Source organism: Trachypithecus francoisi, unplaced genomic scaffold, assembly GCF_009764315.1.
Source record: "Trachypithecus francoisi isolate TF-2019V2 unplaced genomic scaffold, Tfra_2.0 Lachesis_group17, whole genome shotgun sequence".
NCBI classification, from domain to species: domain Eukaryota; kingdom Metazoa; phylum Chordata; class Mammalia; order Primates; family Cercopithecidae; genus Trachypithecus; species Trachypithecus francoisi.
This window is the reverse complement of record NW_022681462.1, coordinates 77,661,505-77,675,361: the sequence shown is the minus strand read 5'-3', so window position 1 is coordinate 77,675,361 and position 13,857 is coordinate 77,661,505. Positions and strand designations below refer to the sequence as shown.

The 13,857-nt window shown below is 35.6% G+C and overlaps 1 protein-coding gene across 9 annotated transcripts in view; it reads left to right on the top strand.

Moving 5' to 3' along the window:
• The window catches only part of LCLAT1 (lysocardiolipin acyltransferase 1), a 216,344-nt gene that overhangs the window by 99,169 nt on the left and 103,318 nt on the right, over nucleotides 1-13,857 (top strand). The gene's annotated exons all lie outside the window — the stretch shown is intronic.

The following is a 13,857-nucleotide window of genomic DNA, read 5'->3' as shown; positions in this document are numbered from 1 at the left end:
TATGCCAGCCAATTGGAAAACATAGCAGAAACTGATAAATTCCTGAACATATAAACTATCAAGATTGAAATAGGGAAACAGAAAACCTGAGCAGACCAATAACAAGTAATGAGATTAAATCAATTATTAAAAACATCTCCCAGCAAAGTAAAGCTCAGGATCAGATGGCTTTACTACTGAATTCTACCAACCTCCCCCGAACTTTTTTTTTTTTTTTTTTTGAGATGGAGTTTGGCTCTGTCGCCCAGCCTGGAGTGCAATGGTGCGATCTTGGCTCACTCAAATCTCCACCTACCTGGTTCAAGCGATTCTTCTGCCTCAGCATCCTGAGTAGCTGGGACTATAGACGCGCTCCACCACGCCCAGCTAATTTTTGTATTTTTAGTAGAGATGGGGTTTCACCCTTTTGGCCAGGATCTCTTGACGTCGTGATCTGTCCGCCTCGGCCTCCCAAAGTGTTGGGATTACAGGTGTGAGCCACTACGCCCGGCCTTTTCTTTTCTTTTTTTTTTTTTTGACAGAGTCTCACTCTCACACATGCTAGAGTACAGTAGCATGATCACAACTTACTACAGTCTTGAACTTCTGGGCTCAAGTGGTCCTTCCACCTCACCTTCCTCCTGAGTAGCTAAAACTGTTACTACAAGCTTGCACAATGATGCCTGGCTAATTTTTTAAAAAATAAAACTTTAGAGCCAAGCATGTTTAGTCAGGATCTAGACACTACTAAATGTTCTCTTTTAATGTTATATATACTGTGTTAACAGGCTTGGCTGGTCTACCTTCAATTTATTTAAAAACATGTATTATAAAACTATATAAACAAAAACCGTATATCACTGTGTATGGATCATGCTAAAGTAAACCGCTAATCATTTTAAGAAATCTTCTCTTGGATAAATGGTTTGTATTTCTTAATCATGGTCTATCTTAAATTAGATGTCAAAAAAAATTTGAGTAATTCAATTTGGGTATAATTTCAGGAGAAGGAAAAGGTAAAAGAATCTCTATTGTTATTATGTGCTGTGTGCAGAATACTGTGTAAGGGACTTTATGTACATTATCTTATTTAAAGGTCACAACTGCATATCATAACATAATCCTCTTAAAGAAAATGGAGTTTAAGAATGTTAAATAATTTGCCTTGTTCCACATAGATACTATGGAGTGGCAATAAATTATGAAACCGGGTCTATTTAGTTCTAGAGTCAAGGCATAAAAATATTTAATTTTAAATAAAATGTTTAATTACTTAAATTTTTATGTATTATAACTAACAGGTACATTGTACAAAATCAAAAGCTACAAAGAGTTGTATACAGAAAATAAATTTTTGTCTCATCCTGGCTCTGTAGTCATTCGGTTTCCCCAAAACAGTTGTTAACAGTTGTTTTCAGAGCTATTGCATGCATGAACAAGCAGATTGTTTTCTTCCACTTAATTTTGTTAAATAGAAATGGGTGTAACAAAATACATACACTGTTCTTCATATTATTTTAAAAGTATTTAGCAATATATGTTGGAAATTATTCCATGTCAGTGTATCTGTTGCTGCATTATTTTAAAATGATATCATAGTATTTAAGGATACATGATATTTTTAACCCATCCACTGTTTAATTTTTTCCAATCTTCAGCACTTACTAATAATGTTGCAGTGATTTTCTTTGTCTATGCAGTATTTCACATAAAACTGAATTTATCAGCAAGAGTTGAAACCTGGATCAGAATATGAGAGATATTGTCCATATCCATCCATAGGGATTAAATCAATTTATATTTTAAACAATGATACATATGCTGTTTCATTACACTCTCAAAAACATGGTGCTATGAAATACCTGGGTCTTTGTCAAACTTATAGTTAAATAAAGAAGATATTTCAATGTAGGTTTATGTTTATTTTTCTTTCTTTTCCTTTCTATTTTATTTATTTATTTATTTATTTTTTTTTTTGAGACGAAGTCTGCCTCTTGTCCCCCAGGCTAGAGCGCAGTGGTGCAATCTCGGCTCACTGCAACCTCGCCTCCCGGATTCAAGCAATTCTCCTGCCTCAGCCCCCCAAGTAGCTGGGATTACAGGAACCTGTCACCACACCCAGCTAATTGTTGTATTTTAAGTAGAGACGGGATTTCACCATGTTGGCCAGGCTGTTCTTGAACTCCTCACCTCGTGGTTCGCCCGCCTTAGCCTCCCAAAGTGCTGGGGTTATAGGCGTGAGCCACCACACCCGGCCATATTTTTTTTTTTAAAGGTGATGAGGCTGGACATTTTTCTGATCAGCACGGGAGTTTTTACCTGCTCCATTTCCGACCTGGGCGGGTTCACCCCTCCTTAGGCAACCTCGTGGTCCCCAGCTCCTAGGAGGTCACCATATTGATGCCGAACTTAGTGCAGACATCTGATAGGGATAGCGCACTACAGCCCAGAACTCCTGGACTCAAGCAGTCCTCCAGCCTCAGCCTGCCGAGTAGCTAGGACTGCAGACACGCTGCACCGCGCCCAGCAGAGGCTGAACATTTTTCTATTGGAATGTTAGTCTTTATCCTTTTGGGTTATACGAATTCTTAGTAGAAATATTAACATTTTGTCTGGGGTGAGTTGCTAATATTTTCTCTGTCTTTTGTCCTTTTTCTTTAAGTTAATTTTTTTCTAGTGGAAATAATGTTTTTATGCAAACTGATTAATCTTTTATGTCATCTGGATTTTATAGCAAACTTAGCTTTTCCATCATGCTTTTATGGTTTCACTTGTCATGGTTATTCTGGTCTAAGCTAGGAGAGCTGGGCATGGTAATTCCAGCTTTTTGGTTGGCTGAGGAGTTGAGTCCAGGAGTTTAAGGCTACGTTGAGCTATGATTGTACCACCGCACTCCAGCCTGGGTGGCAGAGTAAGACCCTGTCTCTTAAAAAAAAAAAAAAAAAAAAAATTATTAAACAAAAAAATCTAGAGGAAAGGGACTTCTTGTTTATCGCCCCAAATAGCTACTCAGCCCGGTACTCTTTTCTGAATAAGTAATCTTTTCTTGATTAGTTTGAAAATGTCACATTTTATCAGGTTTTATTTTATTCTGAATTTCCATTTGTTATAGGTTCTATTTCCAGGCTTTCTGTTCTCTTCTGTTGATCTAATTATGCATAAGTACCATGCTGTTTTATTTACCATACCTTTCTATTACTTTTAATGTATTACTTACATTCAATACAATTAACCAGTTTTAAATTGCATATCGTCATGTGACTCACAACAGATGAGTTAATTGTATCCTTGTGCCCTTTTGCACCCAAACCCCTGGATAATATGGTAAATGTGTCTTTAACTTTCTAACTTACTTCCATACAATTTTTCCCCATTTACATTTTTACCAGTAATGTAAGAGAGAGTTCCAGGTGTCCCATATCCTTGTCAGCATTAGGTATTATCAGTCTTTCTGACTTCAGCTATTTTTGTGCCTTTGTTGTGGCAACTTACTGTGGTTTCAATTTTCATTTCTTTCAAGACTAGGGATTTTGATCCTCTTCTCATGTGCTCATTGGCCATTCATACAGCATGTTTTGTGATATTTCTAGTCATATCTTTTCTCCTTTATGGGTTGTTTCTTCTTTATTGCTCTATAAGAGTTCTTCGAAAATTCTGGCTTTATAGATATGATTTTTGCAATTTTTTACCCCAGACTATGGTTTACCTTTTTACTTTTTTTAACCTGTCTTTCAAAGAGCACACGTCATCTTCATGAGGTCTTTTTAATCCATTTCTTCTTATTGTTCTTTCTTTGTCTAACCTTGTGTCACAAATATTTTCTTCTCCCAAGAAGTTTAATGGTCTTACTTCTTAACTTTGTGTATGACCCATTTTGATTCAATTTTTATTGTGAGTCAGGGTCAAGGTTTATTTTTTTTCTATACAGCTTTCCAGTTTTCCAGCAGCTTTTATTGAAAAGTCTGCCCACTATCCACTGAACTAACTTAACACCTTTTTTGAAAATTCGTTGTCCGGTAAGTGTTATTTCATCAATATCACACTGTCATGATATTGTAATTTTATAGCAAGAATTGAAATCAACAGTTATTTTAAAGTTTTTTTCAACTATTTGAGTATTTTTCCTCTCCATTAAAATTTTAAAATAAGCTTGGTAATTTCTTCAAAAAATCCTCAAGATTTTTATTGTGATTTAATTCAATCTAATTTCCCTTTGCAGTACTTGTAGTTTTTCATATAAAGGTCTTTCACAACTTGCATTTGATTTGTTTCTGCATATTTTTGATTCATGCTATTTTGGAGTTGTTTTAAATTTTTACTTTCCAGTTGTTTGCTGCCAGTTTATAGAAATGCAGTTGAGTTTTGTATCTTGCAACTTTTCTAAATTCAACTATTCTGCCTGCTTTGTGGGTTCCTTAGGGTTTCTATATTCATAATCACATTGCTTGTATGTAAATATTATTTTAATTTTAATATTCAACTTTTATACTTTTTGGGTTTTTTTGCCTTACTGCAGTGGCTATTCTTTTAGTAAAATGTTAAGTAGAAGTGTTGAGAGCAGACATCCTTGCCATGTTCCTGATCTTAGGTAGAAAGCCTTGAGCCTTTCACTGTAGAGTATAGTGCTAACTGTAGATTTTTCACAGATGCTCTTAATTAGGTTGAGGAGTTCCCTTCTATTCCTGATTTGCTGTGACTTTTATCATAAAATGGTGTTGAATTTGGTTTTAATGCTTTTTCTGTACCTATTAAAATGATAAGATGAGTTTTCTCCCTTGTTCTATTAATATGTTAAATTGCATTGGTTAATCTCTGATGGTAAACTAACCTTACATTTCTAGGATTATCTCCACTTTTTTATATGTTGTTGGATTCAATATGCTAATTAAAGGGTTCTTATATCTGTGTTCATTAGGGATTTTGTTCTTTTTTCTTGTGAGATACGTATCTGTTTGTGACCTCATAAAATCAGATGGTCAGTGTTCTCTCCTTGCATGTTTTCTGTTAAGAGTTTGTATAGGACTGATGTTATTTCCTCTTTAAATGATTAAAGGAATTCACCAGTGAAGCCATCTAAGCATGGAATTTTCTTTAGTGGGTGTCTTTTTAATTACAAACTCAATTTTTTGAGTTGTTATAGAATTCTTTACTTCTATTTCTTGTAATTTTTCTTTTCAAGAAATTGTGTTATCTAAGTTGTCAAACTGAAATGTCAAACTAAGGCATCAAGTTGTTAATAATATTTTGTTAATTTTTTAATGCTTAAAGAGTCTGTAGTTAATCCTTTCCTTTATTTCTCACTTTTCTTGTTCAATCTAGCTGGAGTTTTGTCAGTTTTTTTGATTTGTCCTTCTTCCCTAAAATAATCAGCTTTTGGTTTCATTGATTTCTTCCCCTCCCCTCATCAATCTGTTTTTAGTTTTACTGATTTCTATTCTTATCTTTATTATTTCCTACCTTTTATGTTCTCTGGGCTTAATTTGCTTTTTAAAAAGTTTTTTAGTTTCTTAATATTGAAGCTTAAGCCATTGATCTGATACCATGTTCCTTTTTTAACACAGGTGTTCAGGACCTACATTTTCTTTCAGCACTGCTGTAGTTGTATGTTGTATCCACATATTTTTCTGTGGACTGCCTTTAGCCCGAGGCTGAAAGCTTTGGAGAAGGGAACATACTCTTAGAGCTTTCCATCTTCCTTCTTGCAAGTGAACATGAGCTCCCACCAGTCTGTCTGATTCTGCTCCCTCTCTAGTACCTTCTGATGATTACCTTTATCTTATGTCCAAATTTTGTCATTGTTTTCTACAGAGACGATTTGACCGATAGGGTCTTAACTCCATCATGCTAGAAAATGGAAACTGCTTAAGGACTTTTTTCCTTTTTAACTGTTAAGAAAAAGATTCCTGAAGCATAGGATTTTAGACTTGACATAAAATTTAGAGATTACTTAGTTTATCTCTGTGCAATACAGGAATCATTCCTGACTCATTCTTTCTTCAATTAGTTACTAAATCCTAGTTTTTCTCAAAATATGAAAATGTTCTGTTGCCAATTATGCTGTTAGTAGCTTCCAGGTTACAGCTGAGCTCCTGATAGCTTGGTCCTTTGGATTATCCTTTCCTTCCTTCAGTCCCACCTTTAAATACCCAGTAGGGCTAGAGTCTTCTCAACTTCCCCTCTGTGTGTTACTTCTATCAGCTTTGAATACCTGATGTATGTCCTGTGCCTAAGGGATTATTCTCTTGTTTATCCTGAGGCCCACTTTGGATATTGGTTTATGAAGGTGGATACACCCTCCTACCCCTTACCTTACAGAAATTCATATTAGACTTATGGTCCATAATCTCTTTCCTTGACGACTGAGTGTTTATTTCTCCTACTCTGTACTGGTATAGTCATTTTTATCATTCCAAACCTGTCCTTCTGCAAGACAAGAGGAAAATTCATCTTGAGCCCCTGTTTAAGTATTTCGTTTTTAACTTTTCCATTTGTTTATTTTCTTTTCCTTCCTGAGTTATAAGCTATTTATAGAGTATCTTACCCATTGTAGGCTCTTAACTATTTGTAAGCTTGATAGGATTTCATGAGAATGCAAGCTACTAATGAGAACAGATTTTGGATTGGAGAAAAAAAGATTTTAGAACCTCGAAAGCAAACAAATACAGAGTAATTTAAGCAAGGCGTAAGTGTAAGCAGCAAACAAAACAGCATGTTTGCCAATGAGAGTTAAAAAGGGAATTAAAGTTGGAGTTTGTAGGAGGAAATGATAGGGAAAAGAATGGATGCATTGTAGTGGTCAACTATATACTGTTTGAGACTATACCAGTTTTAACTTGTTGACAATTTGGTGTAATTTTAGGGAGTGTATTTAAGATTGCTGTTCACGTTTTTTTTTTTCAAATAAATGTTTGCTTACCAGATGTTTAGAATATAATGATCTGGTCTATTTAATTCTTGTGCAAATGACTAAAGGAAAACACTGTATCTGTAATGCCAGATTGGGAAATGGATGAGAGTTTAGAAAGTTCTTTTCTTAAAGTATAAAAAAGCAACAGACCTATGTAACAGGGTAGGAAATAAATCATTGTGGGTATTTAGATTTTAGGTCAAGTTATAAAGAGTTTGTTAAATTAACTAAACTGTTTAGAATTTATTAAGATATACAGAATGGATTTTAAGAAAAAATGTTTCGTAGAGTTCAACTCTCTACCATCTCTCTGATGGTACTGCATATGTAGATTTTTACTTTTAGCCAATTTTATGACCACTTAATAACTAGTGAAATGAAATATTAGACTTAAAACTGTCATAAAAAGTCCATTTGCCTAGTGATTTTGTGCCAGGAAGTGCATGTGCCAATTGTACGTATCCAACTCATGGCTTCTTGGTTTCTCTGGATCATTAATCACTCTAGAGTGAGAAAAGAGTTTGAGCCTTTTAGAAAGCATGAAAAGGAGAGTAATATTAAAGAGATAGTGATTTAAAACCTGGCCAAGTCATGGATTAAGCCAGAAATTTTCCTGATAAGACCTCATGATTTCATATTAAATTGTTATGTAATTCTGGAATTCTAAAGCATTACATTCTGCAATGTAGTGTGGTGGTGAAAACTAGGAAGGTCACACATTGTAACATATCTGGATTATTCAGAGTGAGATCAGAGAGAAGCCAGCAGGAACAGCGTGGCCTCTGATGAATGCTTTCATCCATTCTCAGTTCTTCAAGACATACGAAGACTGTTACTGGATATGCAGAAGTTCCTGTAGTGGTCTGCTTTCACAGGATAATGGAAATTGGTTAGGAAGCTGTTCAGAAGTTCAGCCTGCCAGAATATAAACTGCCAAAATATTAAATAATTTTTTTAGTCAAATCTGATGAAATGATTAGAATTTTATTTTACATGCTGTTGGTATTTTACATATGAATTTTTCTTTTTAAAGATCGTGAATAAAAACAACTCAGTTACAATGTGTTGTTTACCTTTTTAGTACACTATAGGAACATGATTGTAATGCATGCTGCTGTTAACATGAAAGTGGTTCAATACAGTGATATGGGAATTGGAAAGACTCATGTGGTCAGATTTCCGGTTTGATCTGTAGTTTATTGGTGTATTTATAAACATTACTATAAATTTGTGTAAATAAATGTGCCACTGCCAACACAGTTTTAAGAATTACTAAATTTATTGAAGTCACCTTAATTTTATTTACTATCACATGTTAACCACAAAGAATAGATGTCTATTTGACATATTTAAAATTTATAATGCCTAACTTTACCTCCTGTGAGAAAGAAAACTCCCCCTTTCTTACCAACTTCCTCCTACTTAAAACAGACATTCACTAAAATTAGAACAAAGTCATGAATATTTTCAACTCTGTCCAGTTTGGTGGGTTCTTTTTTAAATTCAACACAATTTCATGCTGCTCTCCTGCTCATAACAAGAAGAATAAGATGAATGGATTCATCTTATTGATGAATCTGTTAAGATGAATAGATTCATCTTATTGGTGATTTTGTGCCAGGAAACGTACATGCTAGTTGTCCCTTCCCAAATGGTAGAAGACGCCCCATGGGACTCAGTAACACTCCACTCCTGCCAGTTCCTTTAGTGCAATCATAGGCATCAGTTTTTCTACCTACACTAGGTAAAGGTGCCTTATTACCCAAAAGTAACAACAGCTCGAGCCTTCCTGGAATGAATCTCTGCAGCTAGTGTGTTTGAAGCTCCACCTGTGACTCTTTCTTCAAAGAGGGCTTCTATTCAAGGATTCCTGGCTACTTATTAACTGTGCTATAGCTATTACTATCACAGCAAAATTTCTGATGTCCTGGCCTTCTTTATTGCATTGATTAGATTATGATATCCTATTAACTGATCATATAAAGCTTCACAACAGCCTTCCTCTCCTGTATTATTCCACATATTAACTAAAGGCCAGAAGTAGGATTTTACTAATCTTAACAGTGAACCACTGTGATGCACACATCCTATGGCAGAGAATGAATATACTTGATACTGGCTTTCTCAGCCTCCTGTCAGCAGGGATGGTTGTTTGAGCCAGTCTAACCAAAGGGTCTTATGGGAGAGTGTTGGAGTCTCTGCAAAAGATATTCCTCCTTAATAAGATGAAAGAAGTCAGTGAAGGGCCGGTGCCACTCCTTTTCGGCTTGTGGTCAGTATTGTGTTAGCACCTGAGGCTTGCAGCTTTTGCAAACATTCCCTCAAAGAGGGGGAGGTCCTCAGACATCACGAGGATGGCATAGTAGAATGGGAGATACTGGCTCCTGAACTAGCGTTGGGGCCAGACTTTATTTTATGTAAGAAGCATAAACCCAAATTGTTTATATGACTTTTAGATTAGTATTCTGTTATTTATAGCCAAAAGCATCCTGATGTAACTTGCTTTCCCCTATTTCACCAAGCCATAAGAAATGTATCCATTGTTTGATTTACTCATTCAGTAAATTTTATTAATGCTAGTCATGAATGAAAATTTTTATGAAAACCATCAAATAAAGTAGAATATATTAAACATATTTTAGTTCTGTTGCCTGGAAGACACACATACATCTCTGCTTATTTTTAGATATGTAACAAATTATTTCATTTTAGCAATTCTACTGGCATTTGAAACGTAAGTTTTGGTAATTATTGATTTTGTAGTTTTGGTTGCCAGCGTTGCTTGGCTGAGATGAGTTTTCATGCATGGCCTGGTAAGTAGTGGAGATACACTTTTGTGACAAAAAGAGTCAAACTGTAAAATATTTGAAGAGATTTATTCTGAGCCAAATGTGACTGACTATGGCCCATAACACAGTCCTCAAGAGGTCCTGAGAACACGTGCCCAAAGTGGTCAGGGTACAGCTTGGGTTTATATATTTTAGGGAGCCATGGGACGTCAATCAAATACATTTAAGAAATACATTGGTTTGGTTCAGAAAGGCAAGACAACTTAAAGCAGGGGCTTTCAGGCTATAGGTAAATGTAAACATTTACTGGTTTACAATTGGCCGAGTTTATGTGAAGACCTGAGATTAATGGAAAGGATTGTTTAGGTTAAGGTAAAGGATTGCTGGGACCAAGTTTTTTTTGTGCAGAGGAATCTCTCAGATAGCAAACTTCAGAGAGAGAGAGAGCAGGTTGTAAAATGTTTCTTATCAGATTCAAAAGGGTGCCTGGCTCTTAGTTGATTACCTCCTAGATCTGGAAAGAAAGGAAGGAAAACAAAGGGTGATAGGGATTCTCTATAGAATGTGGATTTTTCCCACAAAAGACTTTTCAAGGCAATTTCAAGGTATGGCAAGGTAATATATTTTGGGGTAAAATATTTTGATTTTTTTCCCTTGTTATGCCTGAGTAAGACTGGAAAGTAACTCACAATATACAGGGTTAAACAAAGCTCATGTGATGAGAATTTATGGTTTGTAGGGCGTGATTCTCTAGATCCCTTAGAAAGGAATTTGAGCAAGATAAAAAATTAGAGCTTAGTCCTCACTTTCTTCCATTGGGAAGAAAAGAAAGGTTTAATTCATTTAAATCACCTGCCAGGCAGTTTACCAGGATTACCCTTCTTTCTAGAATGACATTGAGAACTAAGTAATTTTTTAGGATGACACTGAAATCTAAGTAACTTAAATGAAGCTTTTGTTTTGAATGTGTTAGCTGACTTCTGAATAGAGCTCAAGCCCTGAGCTGTGTGAAGTTGACAGTTTCTTTGGCCAGGAGAAATGGCTCGGAGCTTTAAGGTTATCTAATCAATCACTTACTGACATTAATGCAATTGGTTACCTAAATTGGATATCCTGTTGATGTGTACTATTTCTAATACCTCAGCAGATTTACATTGCGTTAGGCTGCTAGATGTCCCAGATGTGAGCTAGGAAGTGAATTTCACCTCTGCTACTTTTAGTACCCTCAGGTCTGCTGAAAATTGAGGAATTCCTTTGCTTAAATTAATAATTACATTCTAAAATTATCTGAAAGATGTGCTTTTATAACGGTAACTTCAGTAGAAAGAAATACAGAATTTGGAGAGAGATTTAGGGTTTTGAATCTGCTTTGTATTTGATGGAAAAACACAAATGAAATAAATCATATAATAATCAGTTTTGAACCAACTTTGAAATGGCACTTTGCAATAATAATAGAAAAGATATGCAAGATGAACCCAACTGTATCTCAGAGTTGGTAACTTTAATAGATAATTTGACTCCCGTGCCTTCTTTGTTGTTCTTTGTCTTGTGGCTAAGTATCTGTAAATTGTGCAGCTATTTTAAAAGAGAAAGGCAACATTGTAAGACCTGGGGGAAAAATGAATTCGCTGTTGTATTTATTTTATATGTCATTAAAAATATATGGCTTTTCCCCATTTATTTCTTATAACAAATCTTACAGAAAATATTTTCCTTATGCTTGAAGTCAGATGTTTCTGAGTGTTACACTGTTGTGTAATGAATACCAGGCAGGGACATATTATGTAGCCAAGAATTAAAAATGTTCTTCCACAATGAAAATAATGTCAAGACTGTATCTTTAGAAATGCTGTTAATGATAATCTTCAGTTATTACAACCAAGTAATATGGTATAGTAAGCAAACTCCAAATAAGATTATTTAGGTCTTGATTTTGAATGGAAAATGGCCATTAATTGTGTATTTTTTTAGTCAAACAGAAGTTTGCATCAACAAATAGATGTTCTAAAGTAAACTTTTTATATGGAATCATTTTAGATTTATTGAAAATTTGTAAGAACAGTACAGAGAATTTTCCTATCTTTTTCACCCAGCTTCTCTGATGTTAACATATAGTATATCTGTCAAAACAAGAGGTTAATTTTGATACAATACTATTAACAATGGACTTTATTCGGACTTCACCAATTTTTCCACTAATGTCCTTTTGTGGTTCTAGGATCCAATTGAGAATACCATCTTGCTTCTAGTCATTGTATCTCCGTAGTCTTCCTTCATTTTGTGATAGTATTTTCTTGCTTTTCATGGTGCCTTTGAAAAGTACTGGTTGGACATTTTGTAGAATGTTCCTCAGTTTGGGTTTTTCTGATGTTTTCTCATGATTAGACTAGAGCTGTAGGCTTGGGGGTAGAATACTGCAGAGGTGAAGTACCCTTCTCATATCAGAGAGATTCATGATATCAGCCTGACTTATCCCTGGTGATGTTAATCTTAATCACTTAGTTAGGTGGTATCTGTCACGTTTCTCTACTGCGAAGATGCTGTTTTCCCCTTTACATTTACATACTCTATCCACTAAGCACAGCCCACACTCAAAGGCTGGCTGTTGGGGGAAAGGAATGAAGCTCCACCTCCTGGAGCATAGAGTATTTATATATATTATTCATACCTCTGTGAAAAAAATTTGCCCCTACTCCCCATTTATTTAATTAGTAATTTAATTATATCAATATGGACTCATTGATACTTATTTTATTTTTTAGATTATAATCTGGTACTATCATTATTTTGCCACTGAAAGTAATGGCTAGCTTTGGCCATTGGGAGTTTTCTTTTCTTGAGACAAGGTCTTGCTCTGTCATCCAGTCTGGTGTGCGGTGGTGCGTTCACAGCTCACTGCATCCTTGACCTCCTGGGCTGAAGCAGTCCTTCTGCCTCAGCCTCCTTAATAGCTGAGACTATAGGTACATGTCACCTTGCCTGGCTAATTTAAAATAAATTTTAAAAAACAACTTTTTATTTTTTTTGTAGAGAAGTGGGGGGGTCTCGCTATGTTGCCCAGGTTGGTCTTGAACTCCTGGGCTCAAGCCATCCTCCTGCCTTGGCTTCCCAAAGTGCTGAGATTATAGGCATGAGCCACTGCGCCCAGCCTGGGAGTTCCTGAAGATTGGCTCTTGTGTCCTTTTGACATACTACCATCTTTTTTCTTTTAACCACTTATTTTTTGGCACTTTAAATTCTCCAGGTTCATCTTGTATTCTTCCTTGCCCCATCCCTAGACTCAGCATTTCTCTAAGGAGCCCTAGATCCCTTTTTTTGAAGAATGACGTGAGAAACTAGAATCTAGGCACTTACTATGCTCTTTATTAGTTTCCTATTGCTGCTTATACTACAAATATAGAGTGGTTTAAAAGACACAAATTTATTATATAACAGTTTTAGAGGTTTGATGTGGGTTCTGCTGAGCTGAAATCAAGGCATTGGCAGGACTGGTTTCTTTCTGTAGGATTGGTATGGGATCTGTTTCCTAGCCTTTTCTAGCTTCTAATGGATGCCTACATTCCTTGGCTTGTGGCCCCTTCTTCCGTCTTCAAAGCCAGCATTGGCTGGTTGAATCCTTCTCACATCAGCACTAAGTCATCTTGTGCCTCCCTCTTCCACTTAAAAAAAATTATTTTTAACTTTCATAGGTACATAGTAGGTATATATATATTTATGGGGTTTCCCTCCCACCTTTAATGACACTTATGATTACACTGGGCCCACCAGAATAATCTAGGCTAATCTCACTATGTTAAATTCACCTGATTAGCACTCTTAATTTTCCTTTGCTGTATGACGCGGTGCATTCACAGTTCCAGGAATTAAGATGTGGACATCTTTTGGGGGATGATTATTCTGCCTACCATATGTTAATCGCTACTGGGATGTCTTTGATTATAGGTCCTCTTAGTGTGCACAGCTAGCAGTGTACTTAGGAATCAGTTTTGCAACAGGAAGAAATATCTCAGATAATAACTCATTAAGAAAATTGGTCAAATTTCCAGTCTCATAATATGAAAGATTAGTTTGGTCTCTCTCATGTTAACATGAACCCCAAAATTGTAATCACAACCAAGAAGCCTCAGTGTCAAGCAAGAATTTTTACTATCTGCATGTATATATGATTATGTTTGTGGA